A 24,255-nucleotide genomic window follows, 5' to 3' on the forward strand; every position below is an offset into this window, starting at 1 on the left:
TAGAAACAAAGAATTTTCTATGTCGAGTCCCTCCTCTCTTGACGATACTCTTCTTTACGACTGAGCTGCTCCCTTGGCGGATCGTCCCCGTTTTACCTCCTGTGATTTTCCCGGGCCTTTGTCGGGTCCCACTGCCCCTTTGTCTCTCGATCCCCTTCTTTCAGCGCGTGGAGCTGGGGTCCGGATTCCCGTCTCCCGCCTGGTGCCGCGACACTGGCAGCTGGATGCCCTCCCGGCGGTGCGCTCTCGCTTTTGAGAGAACTGGACAGAAAGTAGGGCGCAGATCCTCCCCACCCACCGACACCCCACACCTCCTCCCTCTGCAACCCAGGCGCGGCCCCTGAGAAAGGGAAGACTGCTTGGAAGGAACCTTAACAATTACACTGAATTCATTCATTCATTCATCCACCTAGTCATTCAATGTACATGGCAGCACCTGGGAGAGTCCACTAAATCAAGGTGGACTCGGGTTTTTTGCCCTCCCGCAACTTACATTCACATGGGGACACAGACCATAAACAAACAAGTACAGAATCAAGACCATTTCAGAAAGTTATAATAATTACTGTGGAGGGGGAATTATGTGCTGTGGCAAGGGGACAGTGACCTTAGCCAGTGTAGTCAGGGAAGACCTCTCTGAGGAGGTGGCACCTGCATTATGAGAAAGCTCCATTGCTGGTGCTATCTGCGGGAGGAGAGTTCAGGGATCTCCTTGCACCCATTTTACACACAGGGAAACTGAGGTCCCTAAACTTAATTGGCTTACCCAAAGTCAGTGGTATAATCCCCTCTACACACACCCCCAAATTCAGGCACCCACTTACTCATCCTCTCATGGCCACCTCTTTCAATCTTCCCCACAATAAACGGTCTTGAGCAGAGTCTATGTGGCATTTTTCTCCCTCACACCCGCTTTCTAATGTCTATGAACCCTGTTGTGGGACACTCAGGAGACCTCAAGCACTGCCAACAGGATGCTTCAATCACTGCCAACAATACCGATCACTGCCACTGGTTAAACTCAATAGATTACAGATGCCCCGATGAATCTGGATTTCACAGAAACAAGGAATGAATTTTAGTATATGTCCTATGCAATAGGTGGTACATACACTAAAAAAGTATTCGCTGTTTCTCTGAAGTTAAATTTACCTGGGTGTCTTATTTTTATTTGCTAAATCTGGCAACTCTAAGCCCTGCTCTTTTGTATTTCCTTTAATCTCCCAAAGAGATTGGAAGGTGGAAGCTGCTAGCATGCCCCTTTTACAAATGATCAAGTCTACGTTCAAAGAAGGCAGAAAGCAGCTGAGCCAGGGCTGAAATTCAGGTCCAGCTGACTCCAGAGCTCTTGATTTTGAGATAATGACATAGAGCCTGTTGTAGGGTTACTGGGAAGCTGATGAAACTTAAGCTCCTGCCCCCTCGCTTGCTGGGCTCCTTTCTAAGGCCTGGGTAGCAGCCTAGAAATGTGTTCACATGGTCACTTGTTCATGTAAGATTAACAAAAATCATTTGCTTTTGACATTTAACAGCAATCAGCAGAAACCACCATCTCTTTCCACTTAGATTCCCCACCAGAGCACTTGACCTTGAGTAGGGTGAGGTGAACTGGCCACTGGCATTCTGGGGATCCAGTGAAGGGAAAGTTGATTTGAGACTTTGTGATGTGTGTGGTATCTTTCAGCTTCTTAAAATCTGAATTTGTTGTGATTTCTTTTAATTCCAAGAAATATTTACTTTTGTCCCTTAATTTTGGACTCATAATTTTGTATTCTTTTTCTTAAATAAGACCCCCAAATTGTGTATGCAGCAGGCCCCATGTACCTGGATCCACCTCTGGTCATAGCTTATTCCAACCTCCTTCTACTCCCAAAACTTCAGACAAGCAAATGTATTCAGTAAGCACCGTTGTTCTCCCGCGGGCCGGGTGAGGGTTAGACCTGCTGCTTCTGGGTAAAAATGATTCTTCTGCTTTCTAGATGCAGCATGGACATAGGCACTTGGCCTTGATTTCCTCACCTCTACATGAAGATAACAGTACTCATCTTGTGTTTTTATTGTGACAATTCACTGAGATCATGCTCGTAAAACACTTTCTACTATGACTATTACTGGCACTAGCAATTGCTCAACAAATATTATGACTGTACATGCAACTTCACTTCCCAGCACACCTTTGCAAAAAGCTCCAAGTCATTATCAATGGAGCGCCTTAATGCTCTCCCGAGGTGTTTAATTTATTTTGGCCCATGAACCTTAATATAATGTTGTTTAAAGAGTGTTAGTAGGCAGAATTTTTTTTTCCCCTTGAAGGAATAGAATGGAAGAGACTGGAATAGAAAATACCAAATGAATTGCATGCAATAAGAGTAAGTGGTAAGTGTGTGTGTGTGTGTGTGTGTGTGTGTGTGAGAGAGAGAGAGAGGGGGGGGGGAGAGAGAGAGAGGAGAGAGAGAGAGAGAGAGAGAGAGAGAGAGAGAGAGAGAGAGAATGAATACTGGGTCAGGATGGGAAATGTGTTTCTTTGGAGAGAGAGAGAGAGAGAGAGAGAGAGAGAGAGAGAGAGAGAGAGAATGAATACTGGGTCAGGATGGGAAATGTGTTTCTTTGCAGATCATGGGGACAATGTTGAAGATGACTTGTTAACTAAGGGTGCTCTACGGAATACAAAGGGTCAGTGGGTTTCCGCCCAACCATTTTACTGGCTCATTATCTCATACATCACAACCACACCCCGCAGTCCCCTGAGAGATCTCCAGGAGGCAGGTGCTTATTAGTTTTATTTTTCCTTCTCTTAGGGCAGTGGTTCTCAACCCCGGCTGCACATTACAATCTCCAGGGCAGCTTTTAAAAGTCCCCATCCTGGGGCCCCACCCCAGACCAATTAAACCAGACTCGGGGAGGGACCGAGGCATCCGTATTTTGTAAAGCTCCCCTGGTGATTCCAGTGTGGAGCAGAGAGAGAGTGAGACGCCCTGTCTTTGGAAAAATAAGGACTTGACCCCAGAATCACAGCAGATGAGGGAGAAGCTGAGATAAGACTTCAGGCTCTCAATTCTTCCTCAAGACATGGAAATCCATCCACCTTCCTAGGTAGGAGTGCCCCCTTCCCATCTCTTTCTTTCCCTTGATTTCTTCTTAAGTATTTGGGCTCATTTTATAATGACCAGCATCATAATCCCAGACAAAAACTGAAAATGCTAAACCATGAAGCAGATTCTTTGGAGGGTAGACCACAGACACGCCCACCCTGGAATAAAACACTTTTTTCCCCCGAGAGTCTTCCAAGTAAATGTCCTCTGAAGCCAGAAGACCAGCCTGCCCTTGAACACTACAAACTTCACAATATATCCAACATGCATACACACATCTCACAAGCACACGTATGTATTCTCCATGCCAAATCATGCTTTACTTCTATACACATTTCTTTCCCGATGTGCAGAGAATGGAGCTACAGAAAAAGCGCTCCATTTTAAACATTCTTTTATTTAAGTATTGACTCTTTTCAAAACAGATTTGAGGCAGCATGCAAAAACATATATATGGCAACAGGGAAAAGAACACAAGAAAACCAGTGAAGGAATGTCGGGAGGAAAAGAGGTGAAAACAAAGGGTGAGTTTTGACAGAAAATGTGGGCGAGGAGGTCCTGAACACTGGTCAGTGGTGGACTGAGAATTAGCTGCTGAGCCTCCTGGCAGCCAGTGCAAAGCAGAACATGTGATCAATTCCATCAGTGCCTTTCTAACTCTCTTCAAAGGTAAGCGTGTTGCACGCAGTTCAGTAGCATATCCTAAAAGTGGAATGGAACGAAGATCAGCATGGCCGCCGTGCAAGGATGACACACACATCTATGAAGCGTTCCATATTTTTATAGATGAATTGAAAAGAAACAAGATCAAGTATGCATAGAAACTCAGTATGAAAAAGGAGGTGAAGGATCCCATCCCCAACTTCATGCCTCACAGCTTTCTCCTGCAGGTACTTGTAAAGCATTTTAAGTATTTACTTCCATTGTAGGAAAGTATTTGGGGGCTTGGGTCGACGGGTCATACATTATCATTTTTTTCCACTTAAAATCACAGGAAATCAACTCTTGGGCCTATGTTTAGGCAGAGCATCTAATGTCCAGTGGGAGACACTTATTCCCATATGGAGAGGGACCTTCCAGACACCCACACATGCTGTCCCTCGGCCCACACCACCCTACAGACACAGTCCCATGGATTTCACCTTCACTCCACTCAGGTCTCTGTCCATATGTCTCCACCCAGACAGGTCCTTTGGACCACTCTGTCCAAAGCAGCATCCTCAGCCAGCACGTGCATTTATCACTCCACAACACTACATCACACATGGTTATCTGTTCACTGTCTGTCTCTCCCACCAGATATCAGCTCCATGTGAGCAAGGACTTGCCTGTTTTGCTCATGGCTATGCCCCAGTGCCTAGAACAGTGCCTGGTACACAGGGAGGAACTCAATCAATAGTGGACGAATGAAGACAAAATACAAATGGAAGGATACGGCTCTTGCTGTTGCCCCAAATGACCACAGTCACGCTGCCCTTTCTAATTTCCTCTACTGCCTACCCTAAAATAAATAAAAAGGAATAATGGTGACTCAGAAACTCATTCTTTTGAAGAACCACAAAGAGCTCAAGATAAGGTCAAGGTTTTCTTCTCTTTTTCTTTTATGCTCTCTCTTTCTACTTGTTCTTCAGCAAAGAGCTTGAGGACTCAAAGATGGGGAATGGAGAGTAACCCAGATGGCTAAAGTCCATTCTTCCCTCAGGGACTAGTTAGGAGGCAACAGAAGTTGCCAAATGAGAGGAGAATGAGATAAAGCTCTTGCCGGTTGATGGTAAAATCCAACATGGAACAACAGCCTTTTTTTTTTTTTTAAATATATTTTATTGATTTTTTACAGAGAGAAAGGGAGAGGGACAGAGAGTTAGAAACATCGATGAGAGAGAAACATCGATCAGCTGCCTCCTGCACACTCCCCACTGGGGATGTGCCCGCAACCAAGGCACATGCCCCTGACCGGAATCGAACCTGGGACCCTTGAGTCCGCAGGCTGACGCTCCATGGTAAAATCCAACATGGAACAACAGCCTTTATGTAACTGCCCAGATCCTATAGTTATGAACAACTTTCCAATAGATCTGTATGTGAAGAGCACTCATACCACTCCAAGCAGATTCTTGCAGCCAAGCTGGGGTCAGGCTGGCTTTTCAATATTAATCCCCAGAATTTCTACCCCTCACCTCTTTGGCATTTCCTTCCAAGACATGCCACTTTTTGCTTTCTTTTTTCCTTAAGGAGAAAAAGCATATAGGATGGCTTTTAAATACATTTTCTTGTTGCTTTTAGTTGAATAGTATCTTTGATGGTGAACAAAGCTGACTGGTCTTCAGAGGAATGATCTTGGAAACACTGACTGAGAGACATCAGAGGTTTCCAGGATCCAACCGATAGTTCTAAATTCTGAAAGAAGTTGTGCCCTGGAGACATAGGGAGTATTCGAAGAGATTACAGAATTCCCTCAAGGTCAAGATGGCAGAGTAAGTAAACACTGTGCCAACCTGCTCCCATGACCACATCAAAATGACAACTAAATTAGAGAACAACTTCCTTGAGAACCACCTGAAGTCTAGCTAAACAGAAGTCCTGTAACTAAGGATATAAAGAAGAAGCCACCCTGAGACTGATGGGAGGGGCAGAGGTGTGAAATGGGCTGGTCCCATACCCAAGTGTGGCGGTTAAGAAACCTGAGGGAGGTCTTGACTGGAAGTACCCCTGAGGAGCGAGGGATCCAGCCCCACACTGGGCTCCCCAGCCAGGGGCACCAGAACCAGGAAGTCGGGAGTCCCCATAACATCTGGCTGCCAAAGACAGCCAGGATTGCACCCCAGGGAGGTGGAGGCCACCGTAGTACCAAGCATTCCTCTTGAGGAGTTTGCCAATTGACTCATTTGCTCTGAGCTCCAGTGCCGGTTTAGCAGCTCAAAAAGTGCCAGGGACATATGGGGAAGAACTAAATTGACTGGCTGTAGGAGGAGGGCTGGAGGGGCAGGACTCAGGGCCGCTCTCTCTGGTGACAGAAGCATGGGCCAGTGCTGTCGCTTCTTTGTTCAGCCCTTCCCCCATCTAGCCACAGGTTCAGGTGGGCCCCAAATCTGAGCTCTCCGTTAACCAAAGATCTAGAGACCTTTGGAGAGTGGAACATTTTGAGAGTGAAAGGGATACTGTTAATAATAAAGCATAAACCAGGACTGTCCCAGGCAAACAAGGACAGATAGCCACCCTGCCTAAGCAGAATGATTTACTAGTAGATATGTCCTGAGAAGCAAAGACGTCGCAGATTTAATCAAGTAATCACATGGGAGACAGTTGCAAACCTTCATGAGTAGATGAGGGGCTGCGAGCGGCCCTTCTTGCCATTATGAAATTGACATAACAGTTCTCGTTATGGTTCAGGGGATCTCATCCACATCTCTGACAATCCTTGAGTGCCCTGAACCAAATCGCTGGTTGTTACGCAACCTCATCATACTGAGAAATGGTTTCCCCAAACCCATGGGATGATATGATGGATTCCTACATGGATATTGAAAACACTTTCCCTGGATGTCTGCAGTTGCTTATCTCTACTCTGCTGGAATCTCTAGAAGATGTGCCAGGGACCTCTTTGGCAGTTTGGTGAAGTCTAAGGACATCATCTGAAAACAATGTTGCTAAATACACAAAAATGCATGTAATGTACACATGGTGGGAAAACTGAACATCGATAAGAAAAAAATTATCATAGATTCTTACCTCATGTAATACACAAATATTAACCCAGAATGAATTACAGACCTAAAGGTAAAGCCTAAAACCATAAACTTTCTAGAAAATAACATGGGAGAAAATTGTTGAAACCTTGGCGTAGGTTAGGTTTCTTATAACACAAAAAGTACAAACATTGAAAGAAAACATTGATAAATTAGACTTCAACATAATTTAAAACTTTTGCTTGTTAAAAGACAAAATTGAGAAAATAGAAGGCAAGCTATAGACTGGGAGAAATGCAAAACATCTATCAGACAGATATAAAAACATATAAGAAATGTATAACAAATATATGAACATATTTTACAACTCAATAGTAATACAACAAATAACTCAATGTTTTAAAAGGGCAAAAATTTTGAACCATTGCTTCAAAAAGGAAGATATACAGATGGCCAATAGGCACATAAAAGATGCTCAACATCATCAGTCATCAGGGAAATGCAAATTAAACTATAATGAAATACCATTATATCCATTAGATTGGCTAAAATTACAAAGACTGAATGGAGCAAGTGTTGACAAGGATGTGGAGCAACTAGCCTCTCATATGCTGCTGGTGGGAATATAAAATGGTACAACCAATTTGGAAAATAGTTTGGCAGTTTCTTAAAAAGTTAAAAATTCCCCTACCATATGACCCAGCCATTTGACACCCAAGAGAAAGGAAAGCATAAGTCAGCACAAAGGTTTGTATATGAATGTTAATAGCAAGTTTATTTATAACAGCTAAAAATTAGAAACATTGCAAATGTTCATCAGCAGGTAAATGATAAACAAATTGTGGTAGATCTATACAATGGGTTACTACTCTGCAACAAAAAGGAATAAAAGCGATATACACTCAGCATGAATGTCAAAATCATTATGATGAGTGAGAAGACGCCCTCAACCCTCCCCTCTTTCCCCAAGAATCATAATGCATGATTTCATTTATGTAAAATTCTCAAAAATGCAAACTCATTTATAGTGACAGAAAACAAAGCGATGGTCACCCATGGATGGGTGTGGTAGAAGGGTGGATTATAGAGGGGCACAAAGAAATGTTGGGGGTGGGGGGAAAGTTTAGTGCCTTGATTGTGGGGATGGTTTCATGATATATATGTAAAAAATGATAAAATTTAACACTTTAAAAACTTCCAGTTTATTATGCTTCAATTAAACCTCAAAAAATATTAAAATATTGTATTATAGTCATGAATTTCCTTTTTTTTTCTGCAAAAAGCTTTATTTTTTCATTTGGTCCAATGCGTGGGAGAGGGCTTCAGGGTGGTTAAAAGAGTGGCTAGTAGTTTCAGGGAGAGGCTCAGGTAAAAGCCAGACACAGGGGATGCGGAGGGGCCTCGCAAAGGCCTCTGGGCTCCAAAGGCTCCTGGTCGTGCTGGAGGGTGAGCCTTTCCAAGAGATCCTCGCCCAGCCCAGCCTGGGGCCGCAGCCTGTGGATGTGACTCAGGTGTGGCCCATCTTCTTGATGAGTTTCACCTCCTCACCTGGAAGTGGTTCTGCAGGATGAGGGGCTGCGCTGGTAGAACCCAGGGCCTGCAGCTCCTAAAGGGCCTGGTTCAGGTGCCTCTCCAAGGCCAGGCGGCTGCCATGGCGTCCTGAGTTTTGCCCACTCGTCTTGGGGAGGCTTCAGTGTGTCCTGGAAGAGAAGGTGGCCACCGCGCTGGTTTTGCAACTTTAAGAGACATTCAGAGCCCTGCACTTCTCCCCCAACTCACAGAAGAAGTGGCCCCCGCCCTCGAGAGCCACATCATCTGGGTTGAAACAGAAGCCAAGAGAGAGGTAGGTGCAGGCGGCCGGAAGATGCAGGCTGGCCAGGCAATTGACTGAAGCCTCCACCTCAGTGGAATAATTCTGCCGAATTTGGGAGCTCATGGTTTTTCAGCAATAAGGAGTTAAGGTAGGAAAGAAACCTGTGTGTTGGCTGGTCCTGGAGGTGATTCTGAAGGTGGTGACTGGATGAGACGCAGGAGAGAGGCCTGAGGCAGGAAGAAGGGGCGTCCCTGGGTCTGTTCTGTCCAAACACTGTTGAAGCAAGACACAGATCTGGGACCACCGAGGGCACTCGTCATGAATTTCTTTATTAATACACTAGGGGCCCAGTGCATGAATTTGTGCACCTTGAAAGGAACTGTGGGCCATGAGGCTGTGGTGGGCATAAGGGTGGGTCTCTGCCCATCCTCTGTGCCCCTGCCCGCCCCTCCCACCATGGCCCCGCTGCCACCGCTCCCATGCACTGACAGCACCGGCCCCACTCACACCTGCTGATGGTGCAGAGCGATTGGGGGCCAGTGCCAGCAGCGGGTGTGAGCAGGACTGGCCCCGTCAGTGGGTGCGAGCAGCGGCTGTTGCCCTGATTGCCCCTCAGGAGCAGGGAGAGGTGGAGAAGCCCTCAGGGGCGATCAGGGCTGCTCATACCCGCTGACTGCGCCAAATGATCAGGACTGGTGCCAGGTGCTGGTAGCAGGTGTGAGCAGGGCTGGCGCCAGCAGCAGGTGCAAGTGACCAGTGGGACCGCGGCACGAGAAAGCAAAGAATTTTCAGTAACAACCAGAGGCTCGCCCTGATGACAGCAACCAGCATCCCGCCTTGGTCTGGAGCCCCTGCTCACCTGCTCCACCATCCTGCCGCTGACAATGCTCACCATGTTCTGCGCTCTGCCACCTGTTGCTGATGCTCACCATGTTCCACATGTGCCCCCTGGTGGTCAACACACGTCATGGCGACCAGTTGTTTGGTTGTTCCACTGTTCGGTCTATTTGCATATTAGGGTTTATATATATAGATTAAATAAACAAGATCTAGCAACAGGCCTAATAGCTTCCATAATTTGGAAATAATGCTGAATATAAAAGATATTTTAGGATATTTGTAACAACCATAATATGATATGAAAATACCTGTGATTTGTATTAAGGACAAGGTCACAGGGCCTGCTAATGCTACTGTGGTTTGTTGCCACATTCATATTTGAAGGGAATGCTACATCCAGTTAGAGGTTGGTGAAAATAAACATCCTTTTTTCCCATCCACATTTACAGAACCCCCTGAATTCTATCCATGGACCCAGGTGAAGAGTTAGAAGCAGCCTCAGCCACCTGAAGGTTATAATATCCCTAGAAGGTAAGTATCTTTATACCCAGGAACATATAGTTAATTATAGAAATGTCCAAAGAAATGTTATCAGTGTGCATATTTTGAGATAAAATTTAGAAATAAATGTGGAAGACTTTGACAGGGTCAAAAACCATGATATTAATATTTTTGTTAAGAAGGAATCTGTTCATATTTAGTAATTTACATATTTTAAGAGGCTTATGTGTAAGAGATATAGGACTATTAGAGTAACATATTGGTCAGACTTGTTGAGTATAACTTAAAATGTAATTGAATCATTGCTTAAACATGCAATTTTAAAATGAAAGTCTTACTAATTTTATATGCAATCGTTGGAATGCTGAAGAGAACAGAGTTGCTGTATAAGTGTGATTTATTAGATCCATAAGAATGGATGAAGTAAGTAGAAACATTGGACATTTGAAAGCTTGCAAAGAAAATCCAGAATATCAACTTTAGAAAAAGCAGTTTAAAATGTTTAAAGGCACTGAATTAGCTAAGCTTATAAGTGGGGCCAAATATTAATCAATGACTTCCTTAAAAACAATGGCTGATTTTGGTTCTTCTAGTCTTAGAATTAGAACAATAGATTTGAAAAGAAAACTTAAAAACTCAAGCCAGAAAACTAGGTTTGGGAAATTGTCATTTTAGTAATTCCAAATTATTTCCTAGAATTTGTGTACAGCTTATTCTCATACAAATCCTGTCCAAACTCTCATAAGACAGAGTGGATGACTGAAAACAGAATGAGCCACAGGAAATCCAGGATCCTTCTCTCATCCCGTGTTTATTTTTCACCTAAGCGTCTCTCCTGTCCCCTTATTTGGGCCTCTGCCATGGAGGAATTAGCCACAAACACAAGAAAATTCTTTTCAGTGACCTGAGGAGAGGAAAGGTCACTCGTTACACTGGGCTTAGGAACAAATTTAAATTACTGAGCCACTTAATTTTTCAAAACAGTGGAATCTAAACAAATGCTAAACTGGTGAACAAATGTGCATTCATTGCCAAAACCCCAGTTGGTTTGGACAACATTTTCCCCTGGTTCCCTCAGCAGAGCTGAATCCCTTGGCCTGCCCTCTCCCGCAGTGTAGAAAATCCCCCAGCGGAATAAAACAGTCTCACAATAAGCATTTTTAACAACCTACAACATTAATGGCCACCAAATGCCAGTATATTAACTTCCCTTCTCACAGATTTACTGGGGAGATATAAAATAAAACAATCTTTTTATGATCTCCCCAATTTGACATAATTTCTTTCTTTACCAGATAACTCCCTTTCAGCATTCAGTGACTGTGTTATTTAGGATATCAATTTGGTTGCTGTTACAAGCAGACATCTCTCAAAAGTGGCTTTTATTTGACCCCTTTCCCCCCTCATTTAAAAGTCTGGGCAGGTGCCCTAGCTGGTTTGGCTCAGTGGATAGAGCGTTGGCCTGCGGACTGAAGGGTCCCGTGTTTGATTCCAGTCAAGGGAACAGACCTTGGTTGCAGGCTCCTGGCCCTGGTCCAGGGCATGCTGAAGGCAACCAATTGATGTGTCTCTCTCATATCAGTGTTTCTCTCTGTCTCTCCCTCTCCCTTCCACTTCTCTAAAAATCAATGGAAAAATATCCTCTAGTGAGGATTTTTAAAAAAAGTCTGGGTAGTTGATTGTTGGCTGGTTGGGTGGCTCCACAATCATCTAGGAGCCAAGGTCCTTCTGTTCTATTGCTCTGCCATCATCAACAAGTGGCTCCCATTTTATAGTCCAATGTGGCTGCTCTAACTCCAGCCATCACATCTGCATTCCAGTCAGCAGGAAAGGGGGAAGAGCTGTTGGGCTCACTCCTTTCTCCCAAAGGAACTGCCCAGAAATTGCCTCCATTCACATCCTATTGACCTAATGATATGACCATGCTTAGCTGCATGGGAGAATGGGAAATGTAGACTTTATCTAAGCAGATAGACAAAGCCAAGCCAAATACTGTATTACTATGGTAGGAATGGAGAACCTGTACTGAGTGACAGCTATCAGTGTCGATCACATTCACCATGAAACTCTACATGTCATTCAATTTTGTGTGCATTGTGATTTCTCTTGTGAAACATTCCTTGTAAGCATGAATTGGTGTGACGATTATCAAGGGAAATTTGGAAATATCTATTGAACGCTAAAGTGTTACCCAGGAATTCTATTACCCATATTCTTTCTAGAGAAATGCATAAAGTAGTCTACAATGAGCATAGGCAAGATGTTCATTGAGCCTTATGTATAAGAGTAAAAGGATGGAAATAAATGGCAATCAAAGAGAAATGGCTAACTGATCTCCCATATCCATATTTGAAAGTACTTGAGAAGGAGGTGATTCATTATGTGTGGAAAATCTAGTTTGTAGAATGTCATAAATGGTATGAGTGACAGTGTTTACATATTTAAAAAAGAATACATGTGTATACACATACTTGTAAATACAGAACTGTATGGAACTTTTGTATATTAAAAAGTTCTGGAAAGATTTATATCTTAAAAAAGAAAACATATCCATATAAAACATGTATGTTAAAAGAAAACAACTATATATTTTAATATATAACATGTATAATACTATCCTACATAATAAAAGCCTAATATGCTAAGTGTCTGGTCGTCCATTCAACCAATCGAAGTGTAATATGCTAATGATGTTACAGCTGCTCAACTGCTCGCTATGATGTGCACTGACCACCAGGGGGCAGATGCTCCAACTAGTAGGTTAGCTTGCTGCTGGGGTCTGGCCAATTGGGACTGAGCGAGACAGGCCAGACATGCCCTGGAGCCCTCCTGAGGTCCCTCCCCAGCTGGCCAACCTTCTGTGTCCCTCCCTGGCCCCGATCGTCCCTCAGCCTGACCTGCACCCTCTCACAATCTGCAACCCCTCAGGGGATGTCAGAGAGCTGGTATTGGCCCTATCCCGCAGGCCAGGCCAAGGGACCCTACTGGTGCATGAATTCATGCACCGTGCCTCTAGTATATCATAATATTATATTATTATGCATTAAATAATATACTATTAACATTCCAGTTACATGAAGACTATCCCTCATTTAGATTAATCTGATGTTTTCTCATGCTTAGATTTAGATTATGTATCTTTGGCAAGAATACCATGGAAGCAATGGTGTGTTTTTGCAGCACATGTTTTCAATTTGTCCCATTGATGTGATATTAATTCTAATAACTAAGGTGGTGTATGCCAGGCTTCTCCATTATCAAGTTACTCTTCTCCCTTGTAATTAATAAGCATTTTGTGGGGATATACTTTGAGACTATGTGCATATCCTGCTCCTCATCAAACTTTCAATTTATTGACCTATTTATTTTTACTCTTTTATTCAGTGGATATAATCCATTAATGTCTTATTTATTTTGATGTCCACGCTGTCCCAGACAGGGCCAGTAGAGCTTCTACCATGCTGGCTTCTGTGTCTATGTCCCCACCATCCTTTGACCACTCCCTTCCTTTCTGTCAAAAGGAGATGTTTAGGTTCATCTTCTACTTGTCTTGACCCAGTATTGTTATTAGCCATTTCTCCAAAAATCTTTGGTTCCTTTTAGTGGAAAATAATTTTTAGGAACTAAGATCTGGGCGCCAAGTGTGTCTGGTGTTACTGTTGGGTCTTTGATTTCAGGCCCCTTAGTGGGCAGAGCTATATACACATACAGACACTTAAACACATACAGACACACACATACAGATCATATACATATACAGACACTCATATCATTATTCTTTTTGTGTGTCACAGCTGATTCTATAATTCATTTGAAAGAGGAAATATCTGATAAGAACATCTTGAAAATGAATAACAAATTGCCTTTCCAGATATCAAAACAGACAGTGGAGTTATAATAATTAAAATGGAAAGGTGTTGGCATAAAGAGTCAATGTAAGAGACTGTGGGGTGTAGGCGCAAACACGTATTTATGCAGATTTGTTCTGCTCAGTGGGGAAAGCGCGTATTGCTTAACGCTGTGGGAACAGCTGGCTCCCCATTGGGAAAGGTTAGTTCTTACCTCTCTCCCGTCACCGAAACAAATTTCAAATTAAAAAACAAGGAACAGTTTAGAAGAAACATTCGCTAAATATAAGGCAGATAAACTACTAATAGTTTAGAATACATTTATCAAGAGTTCCTACAAATCACTAAGAAAAAGACAAACAATGCAGTATAATAGTGAATAAAAAGTATGAATATGCAATTAATAAACCATGAAGTAGAAATGATCAATAAACATTTTAAAAGATGCTCAACTTCATTAAAAATCAGGAATATTTCTCTCTATTTCTCCCTCTCCCTTTTACTCTCTCTCAAAATCAATGGAAAAAATATTCTCAGGTGAAGATGAAGTAGAGGTGTATGTTCATAAAATGATATATCCCCAGGATATATCACTAAAGGAAAAGGAATTACAAAACCAATATGTAAAATATGGTCCCATTTATGTAAAAAAAAAATCTCACAAAACACGACTCTCCCTCCCTCTTACACCCCCTCCATATATTCTGGAAATGTATATCTAAAACTAATACCAGTGGTTACTTAAAGAGAAGGGGATTGATTTTTGAGGAAAGATAGAAGCAGAATCAAGGGAAAGTTCAATTTAAATGTTTTTTTGATTTTTTAAAATGATGATAATGTATTAATATATTACTGGGGTAATTAAAAATAAATTATAGCTCTAGCCAGTGTGGCTAAGTGGATAGAGCATTGGCCTATGGACTGAAGGGTACTGGGTTAGATTCTGGTCAAGGGCATGTACCTCGGTTGCAGACCCTGTCCCTAGTCAGGGTGTGTGCGGGAGGCAACCAATCGATGTGTCACTCTCACAATGATGTTTCTCTCTCTCTTTCTCTCTCCTTCCCTTCCACTCTCTAAATATCAACGGAAAAATATCCTTGGGTGAGGATGAACAAAAATAAATAAGATAAATTACAAAACCTATCATTTTAAAAAGAGAAATTATTTTAGGTTAAAAGAAATAATATATGCAAATCACATAGCACAGACCTGGCACACAATGCAATGCTAGCTATCATCTTATTTTTAGAAGTTTTTGACAAAATCTATTTCCCAGGATTCCAAGTTCCCGGCTTTATCATTAGTTTGCTCTGTGACTGTTCCCATTTCTGATTCCCAATTGCTCCTCTGCAAAATGAAAGGGTTGGACTAAAGTCTCTCTGAGCATTAAGACTCTGTGATTAGACACATTTTTCAAAAGTCCACCCAAATGAATTTTGTATTAGTTTTCTATTGCTGTGGAACAAGTGATTACAAATTAAGTGGCTTAAAACAACATCTATTTACTAACTCACCATTTCTGTGGGTCAGGAGTCCAGGCCCTTCACTGGGCCCTCTGCGCCTGTCTCCCCAGGCTGCTGTCACGGTGTGGCCTGGCTGTGCTTCCTCCTGGAGGCTTACCAACTCGGGGAGGACCCACTCCCACGCTCATTGGGGTTGTTGGCACCATTCATTTCCTGTGGCTGTATGACTGAGGACCCAGCTCCTTAAGGGACATCGGCTGGAGGCCACCCTCAGATCCCAGAGGCTGCCTGCACTTTCCTGCCACGTGGTCCTCTCGCCATGGGCAGTCCAACTCACCGAAGGGGCTCACACTCGCCATAGGCAGTTCACACATAGCTGTTTGCTTCTTTTTTTTTGTTTTTGTTTTTTTCTCTTTTTTTTCTGTTCACATGGAACCCTTCTCCACTTCGGCCTTCAAAGTTCTCGTTTGAATATTTGCTACTACCAAGATCTGCACCTGCGGCGGCTCCACCTGGGCCTGCGCCCTAGGCTTCAAGGCTCACCGCAGCGGCCCTCCTACTCGTTGCGGTGTAGCGTGGCGCAGGTGTGGGCCCGGCGCCGAAGAGCCCGGTTGCTCCCGTCCCCCTGTCTACGACCCACCGCCAGTGACGGCCGGGTATGGGCCTGACGCCATCCATTTTCAGGGCTAGTTGATTTGGCAGGTGAGTTGTTACACACTCCTTAGCGGATTCCGACTTCCATGGCCACCGTCCTGGCTGTTTGCTTCTTATAGGCCAGAATCTCTCTCCTACTCAAGTGCATGCTAGCAAGACAGGGTCACACACACACACAATCTTTATATATATATTTTATATTAGAGGTGCCGTGCATGAATTCATGCACCAGTGGGGTCCCTCGGCCTAGCCTGCGGGATCAGGCTGAAACTGGCTCTCTGACATCCGCCAAGGGGTCCCAGATTGCAAGAGAGCGCAGGCCAGGCCAAGGGACCCCACCAGTGCACGATCAGGGCCAGGGAGGGATGCGGGAGGTTGGCCAGCTGGGGAGGGACTGTGGGAGGGCTCCAGAGCATGTCCAGCCCATCTTGCTCAGTCCTGATTGGATTGATCCCAGCAGCAAGCTAACTTACTGGTCAGAACATCTGCCCCCTGGTGGTCAGTGGACATCATAGCAAGCAGTAGAGCAGCCTTAGCATATTATTAGCATATTACACTTTGATTGGTTGAATGGACTACTGGACGACCAGACACTTAGCATATTAGGCTTTTATTATATAGGATATAAAATTCGTGTGATTTGAATGTATATAAATTAAATATACAAATATATGTAAATTATACATATAAAATCACAGGAATGACTTCCTTTGCCTTTGTCATATAATGAAACCTAATGAAGGTAGTGACATTCCATCACCATTGCCATATTCTACTGGCTTGAAGCAAGTCACACATGCCTCCCACTCCTGCAATCTACAGGGCATAACACCAGGGAGTGGAGATCATGGGGACCACCTTAGAATTCTGCCTGTCTCAATATCTCTCTTAAATTGCAATTATTTAAAAAAAAAATCTTCTGTCTTTCCATTGATAAAATTATTCATACAGTGGAGTAGGGGGAAGGCAAAGGGGTTTATCAGGAAGGTAAACTTTCATTTTCAAAATGGAGTTCTGCAGCAAAGGTGACAAAGCTTTACTGCTAGAAATTTTATTTATGATTCAGAGCCTACTATATACACTAATTTTAAGTCGTCCCTTCAAGCCATAGAGCACTGAAAATGCATATTTAAAGAGCAGGTGAAATTGAATCACCTCTAGACAATTATTTTGAAGAATTAATTCTTGCCTGATAGTAAAAAAAAAAAAAATCAAGTCCATCATTTAGATTCCATTTCCCCCCATAATTTTTTGTACAATCATATTAAAAATTGAGCACTGGGTGATTGGCATGCTTGGAGGGCAAAGTTAAGATTAAAGAATCAAATAAAATGACTCCCTTTGAAATGTGTATTGAGGCTGAGATCATTTGCATGGAATTGTGTGAAGCAAGAAAGAGAGGAATTAACCTGATATGCGTCCAAAAATATGGCAATGTCAACCAAGGAGCAGGCCCAGAAAATAAAGATGGCTGGGAGTAAGAGGAAGGGAGAGCCGATCTTCACACAGAGGAGAGTTGTGTGTTTGGATCGAGTGGACGCCGCTGTGGCTATCAAGGCCTCCCTTGGGTGTCAGGTGTTGCATCTGCAGTGCTGAGATGTAAACTCGCACCCCGTCTGGACCGGCGGGCATCTTCCTTCCACCCCTAGACCACTGTGGCCTCTTTTCCAGAGGGAAACAAACAAATCTGCAGACGCTGTTCTAAAGTGGCCTAACGACGTGTTTGTGGGGGGAAAGGTTTGGCTGTTCTTCTTGGCCTCCTGGCAAATGAATGACTTGCCACAACAGTTAAAACAAATGTTTGTGTTAGGGAGCTGCTTCCCAGGCAAATAAACTTCTTCAGCAGAAGTAAACATGAAGGGTATTAGGACAGAGCAACATAAAGTCCTTCGCAGCCAATGCTGCCAGTGAAGCTGAAATGCAGTTATGTGTGCAAGTGTCCGGAAGCAGCTGACTTCAGGGTGGACTTTGTCCAACAGTGTTTCAAAAAAGAGTGTTTTTTAGAATTAGATGTCATCATTAATAACAAGAAAATTTCATATAATGTATGGATTCCTAGCTTTTCCTGAAAAAAAAAAAAAGGCGGGGAGGGGAGCATCTGTCAACCCTAGGCTTATATTCCTGCCTAACTGACATCAACTGATACTGAATGGTGGTTATTCTCTCCAGCTCACCGCTCCCTATTGCTTCACACTTGAACTTCCATATTCATTTATCTTTATTCCCTGGTCCCTGTAGGAATTCGCATTTACAGCCCTTGATTGGAGGCATAGCTAAGCTTTCCAACTTGGAGAACATCAAGTCTAACTCTGATCTGACAAGAGGCAATCAGTTAGGTAGAGACTAAAATGAACTAGATCCCAGTCTCCTGACTCCTCCCACCAGATTTATTGAGATGCTATTAACATATAACTCTGTGTACGTTTAAGATGTGCATGGTGTTGATTGATACACCTCTATATTACAATATGATTATTAGCTAACACCTCCCTCACGTCATGTAATTGCCATTTCTTTTTGTGGTGAGAACATGTAAGATTTACTCTCTTAGCAACTTCCAAGCATAATGCGGTATTGTTAACTGTAATCACAATACTGGGCATTAGATCCCCAGAAATTATTCATCTTCTAGCTGGCAATTTGTGCTCTTTGGCTTCTCTTTCTGCTGTGGCCCTGCTTCCCTTGCTCCACTTTCCTCACTGGAGAGTTCAGAATCTCTAAGTTTCCTTCCAACCACATGATTAAAATGTTTTATTGAACCTTCTTCTTCCTCTTCTTCTTCTTTTTCCTTTTCTCTTCCTTCTCCCCCTCCTCCTCCTCCTCCTCCTCCTCCTCCTCCTCCTTTGAGAAACTTTAATTGCTTAGCATCTGTTTAAGCAGAAAGTCCGCTCTGAGGCTCCTCAGTGACCTCTCATTGGAATTCATGACGTAGGGCAGTGTCACCGATGCGTACTAGACCAGGTCATCCATGGGATCTAGAAGACAATATATGACCTTCTAGTTCTAATATATCATTTTAATCTAAAATAATAAGAAAGACATTCAGCTTTACTAACACTTAATATTCCAGTTGGCAGTGGGGCCCCCTCTGGCTGTGTTAATAGTCTTGGATCTGGATGTCTCAGACATGCTCAGGATTGGTGCTCTCCTAGCTAGAGACCAGGGTGTCAGCCTACTCGGTGCGTGGTGGACTGGCGTGGATCTGAAAGTCTAGACCAGTGGTCGGCGAACTCATTAGTCAACAGAGCCAAATATCAACAGTACAATGATTGACATTTCTTTTGAGGGCCAAATTTTTTAAACTTAAACTATATAGGTAGGTACATTGTTATTAACTTAATTAGGGTACTCCTAAGGCTTAGGAAGAGCCACACTCAAGGGGCCAAAGAGCCGCATGTGGTTTGCGAGCCGCAGTTTGCCGACCATCGGCTAGACTGACCAAAATGAGGTGATTCTCTTTTGGGGACTGGGAGAGAGAAAATTCTCAGTTCTGCCCCAAGTCTGAAAACCCATTTCAAAGGCCGCTCTTATGATTTCTACTGTCATCGTGAAATTCTTTCCAAAAAATGTGTGACGAGGGGTGATGAATAGTGTCTGAGAATGGAGAGGGCATATACATCATTTCTAAGGAGCATCTGTGAATCTCTAAGGAGCAGAAGTTAACTGACTAACCATCAACACATCACAAGTGTGTTGCTCCCCAGGCCTTGGCACTGGAAAACTCCAGCATAAATCCTGGTGCGCTGTCTTTCGCAGGCCAGCAGCTGCCTAGAGACCTCTCGAAATAAGAACCCAAGTTAGAGTTTGCCCGACACTTTAATGGGAAGAGAGGAGCCTCATCAAATGGCCTTCGGAAGTGGCTGCCCATCTAGACGAGGTAGCTGAGTGAGACCAGTTTGGCCCGATTAACTGTCCCTATCAATTTTCGGGACAGTTATACCCAACGGAGGCCCAATTACCATATAGCTGAATATCAAAATGTTAAAACATGTTCTAGCCTCCTACTTTTACAAATACACCTTCATGATGACCTGGAGAGCCAGGCTTAGGATTCTTGGGCTTCTCCATGTTCTGGCTGGAATGTCACCCAGCCCACAACCCATTTCCCCTTTCTTTCTATCTCCAGCTCCGTCTCACTACGAGGGGCTCTGTGCATGTGCGTTTGCATGTGCCGGCCTGAATGTCCAAGCTCTGCTCGCTCCCTTGGCCTTCCTGGGGCTGCAGGGTGTGTAACTTGCTGATGCAATCTGCTCGTGGGAGTCAGCCCTGGGGAAGAAGCTCACACAGCCCTGGAAGGAAATTCCAGGACCCCAGGGTGCATGTTCTGGGAGACTGAGGGTGGACTGTGGTGTGTAGGCCCCTTAGCCTTGCTGACTCTGCCTCCATGAGGAGGGAACAGCAGAGAAAGACCAGATGGGGACTTTGCGGCCACTCCACTTTTAATTGACCCAACCCTTCCCAATGGCAATGGACAAGTGGCCAAGGAGATTCCTTGGGGAGAAGACGATGTGAGTAATGCAAGCACGGGAAGAGGGCAGAGTTCACATTCCTCCCACTCCAGGCCCTTGGTTAGCCACACACTTATTCCGGGCCTTCGGGGTAAAGGTGCCACTTGAAAAATGAGAGAGAAAAGGATTGCTTTTGAAAAGAAGACTGGACTATGGAGAGAGCAATGTGAAAAGAGATGTTTGGAGTGCTCTTGTTAAGGGATTGCTGTTGACATATTTACACTATTGAAAATTATGTAAATTACCTATAGACATGCTCAACACTGTACATAATTGAAAGGCCTGGAAACAGGATTTTCTGCTATAATTTAAAACATCCCAACCTAGTACTTCTGCGGATTTTAAACTCTTATGTTAAAAGTGTAAAGATTCAACACTTTCAATTCATTTTCAAGAAGAGTAGCTTAATCTCAAGGAAGAGAGAAATAATCAAACAAATTTCAACAAAAACCTTTGAAAAATTGGTATATGGAATTGGAAGGTGGAAATCATTTTTAAAAAATAACTACAGCAAATGATACCCTTCTTCCAGTTGGAAGACATATCTTTATGAGGTTACTTTTTTATTTATGACAGCCATTAAAATCAAATGTTGATATAAACTGGACCATATAATTATACACGAAGAATTTTAAAATAATGAAGGGTTTTGAGTCACACTGTTTTCAATATTGAAATATTAATAGTAATTTAGAGAGGGCAAAAACATTTTAATGCGTTTTAGTAATTTTTCAAAATATCATTTATTTCTTCTTTATCACCTCCTCTTTACACTTTTTCTTGCATATGATTTAGCATTCACAGAATATGTTAATATAGTAGTATATGTATATGCTTAATAAGAAAATCAATAAATATTGAGGGAGTCGTTACAAGCTACTATGTCTGATCAGAAGTTTGGAGACCACTGATTTAGGGTAAAAAATGATCCAGGATAAAACCAAACATGACCCATCCCTTTGTCATCGATAATGTGGCAGGTCAATCCAAGAATGGGTGCTTTCTTTCTTCTTCTTTTTTTTTAAGACCCTTTCTACTACATTCTGCCATCTGCTTCTGGGAGCTGGGGTGGAGGGTGGGGGCCGAGGGGCGGAGTTGTTAGCTTGATGCATTCAGCACTCAGGAACCTCTGGTTTCTATTTCATAATCCCAGTGATGCAGGCAGTGAGGAGGCACAGTTTGCTTTTGTTTAAACTCTTGGTTTGTAGGACTGATCTGAGGAATCCTGTTTACTGAATGCCAAGCAGAGAAGTCACTGCTGAGGGCTGGAGACAGTGGAAGCCATCAAGCAGTGGTGAGCATGCGGGTGCTTTGCAAGTGTTTGATAACAGATGGAAAGGAACTAGCAGTAAAAATCACCACCGTTTATAGAACCCTCACCTAGCAGTGCACTGCGGGCTTTGCTCTGTTCAATCTGCATTCCGTCCCTATGTGGTGAGAACTACTACTCACCCCAATTTGAAATTCTGCATTTTGAAATACTTTCAGAAAAATTGTAGAACTAGTATACCCTTCACCCAGCCTCCCCTATGTTAACAATTTACATAACCATAGTACAAGCATCAAGTTCCCATCCCCCCAAAATTAACATTGGTGCAATGCTACCAACTAAATTACAGACCTTATTTACATTTTACCAGTTTTCCCGCTCATGTCCTTTTTCCATCCCAAAATCCAGTCTGGAAATCCACATTGCATTTAGATGTTTAGTCTTCTCCAACCTGGGACCATTTCTTTATCTTCCTTGTTTTTTTGTGTGTGTGTGTTTTTTTTATGGCCTCAGCTCTTATGATAAGCAGAGGTCAGTTATTTTGGAGAATGTCTTTCCATTTGGGTTAGTCTGATATTTTCTCACGATTAGGCTGAGGCTGTGCATTTTGGCAAGAACACTAGGGAAGTGATATTGCATCCTCAGGGCATCTTAGAGGGGCGAGTGATGTGGATGTGTCTTATTATTGATGATGTTAACCCTACATCACTTAGTCAAGGTGGCATCTGCTGGGTTTCTCCACTGTGAGGTTACCAGGTTTCCCTTTGTAATTAATAAACATCTTGGGGGCGGAGGGCGGGGGTGAAACTTCAAGGCTATCCTGTTTCTCTGCAAACTGTCGCCTGCTGATTGTAGCAATCATGAGTGGATCTTGTCTACAACAATTATTACTGTGGCGTTTGCCTAATGAAACTCACCCTCATTTGGTACATGAGGCAAGTGGGGCTCACCGAGTTGGAGTGACTTGCCCAGGGCCACACAAACCTCGAGTCTCTTCTGTCACCATCCTGCCATGGCCCCCATCTCAGGGGAAAAGCCAAAGTCTTGACAAGCATCCTGAAGGCCGCCCACAATCAAGCCACTATTTATACTTCATTTTTTACCCCACCATTCCCCACACTCTCTTTCCCTGGGCCACAGTGGCTTCCTTGCTCTTCCTAAAAAATGCTCCTGTGTCTGGACCTTTGAACTGGCTGTTCCCACAGCCTGGAACACCTCCCTTTTGCCAATATCTGCTTTGCTCATTCCTTCACTTCCTTGAGTCGCTGCTCAAATGTCACCTTGGCGGCTAGGCCTTTCCTGACAACCCTATTTATCCCTCCCACCACCCTGGCACTCTATCCTCCTCCCTTGTTTGCATTCTCTGCGCCTGACGTGCTATTTTTACTGATTTTTATGTGTATGTGCAAGAAGGTGACTCTGATTGCCTGTCAACCCTCCTCGCTGTCATCTCCACGAGGACAGGGAGTCTGTGTGTTTTGGTCGCTGCCGCATCCCCAGCGTCTAGGATAGTGCTAAGCATAGAGTCGACTGCAACCATTGTTGAATGAATGAATAAGCTTTGGAACATTGAATGACTTACCTCTGTTTATAGATAACAGAAAAACACAACTCAAAGTGACTTCCTCTAAAGGGAGGTTGGAGACTGGCCTAACTGCAGGTCTGAAGGTAGGGCAGGCTGCAGGTGGGCGCTTTCATTAGGCAAACGCTTTCAGGACTCTGGCCTCATTTCTCTGTGACAGCCTCAGCTCTCTGGGTCTTCTTCATGTTGGGCCATTCTTGAGCTGTTCCCCCAAGAATCCCTAGACCATCTCTTTCCCTCTTCAGCTCGATTTTGCCTATGGAAGGCTTCCCTCTCCAGTGGATCCTCACCAGGTGGCGGCCCCTGGCTCTGCAGGGTTACATCACCTTCACAGCTCGTGTTTCCAATGGTAAGAGAGGTCTTCTCTTTCCCAAGATTTCCAGTAAATTCTAGGACTGGGGCTCCCTGGGCTCAGGGTCACATTGAATGTCCATCCCTGAACATTGGAGGTCCACCACTGTGGACAGATGGGCCAAATCCTCTGATTGGCCAGGCTTAGGTCATGTGCTCACCTTACTGGGAGCGGATCATTACCCCCCTCCCCAATTTATGGAACTGAAACCTAGTGCAAGGGGGTTTAGATGCAAACTGGGGTTTCTTGAGGAAAGGGGAACGTAGGCTGGCTGGGAAAAATTATTACCATTCTGCATGTCAAATTTTATGTACCCTCCCTGGCCATACCCACTGGGATTCTGCTGCTTTAGGTCTGGGGAGGGGTCCAGGAATTTGTATTTTTAGGAAGCATGCCAAGGGGATTTTGATTTACAGCCAGGATTGGGAGTGACTGGTTTATGGAATTTGTATTAACCTCCCTGGAGTAAGAAGGGGCCCACTTCATAAACGTGATTCTAAAGTTTCTCAGTTGAAAGGCATTGACAAGAGTTCACATCCATTGTGTTGAGACTGTGGTAGGAGACATCTGCTAGTTTGTGCTCTGGGCATCCTTTCATCCTCCTACATAGGGGCTGTCAATCATGACCATCCCAACCCTTCCTCAA

At 43.7% G+C, this 24,255-nt stretch overlaps 1 long non-coding RNA gene and 1 other non-coding gene across 2 annotated transcripts; one reads left to right on the plus strand and one right to left on the minus strand.

Annotated features, from left to right (window-relative positions):
• Positions 1 to 62: 62 nt before the first annotated feature.
• Positions 63 to 15,997, minus strand: LOC102436985. The gene is made up of 3 exons (XR_002829941.1): positions 15,913 to 15,997; positions 5,115 to 5,117; positions 63 to 72 (listed from the first exon to the last, which is right to left on the minus strand). It is a non-coding gene; the product is annotated as an uncharacterized LOC102436985 (long non-coding RNA).
• On the plus strand, positions 3,770 to 3,874 carry LOC111826587. The gene has a single exon (XR_002829947.1). It is a non-coding gene; the product is annotated as a U6 spliceosomal RNA (small nuclear RNA).
• Positions 15,998 to 24,255: the final 8,258 nt, after the last annotated feature.

Source organism: Myotis lucifugus, unplaced genomic scaffold (genome assembly GCF_000147115.1).
Source record: "Myotis lucifugus unplaced genomic scaffold, Myoluc2.0 scaffold_90, whole genome shotgun sequence".
NCBI classification, from domain to species: domain Eukaryota; kingdom Metazoa; phylum Chordata; class Mammalia; order Chiroptera; family Vespertilionidae; genus Myotis; species Myotis lucifugus.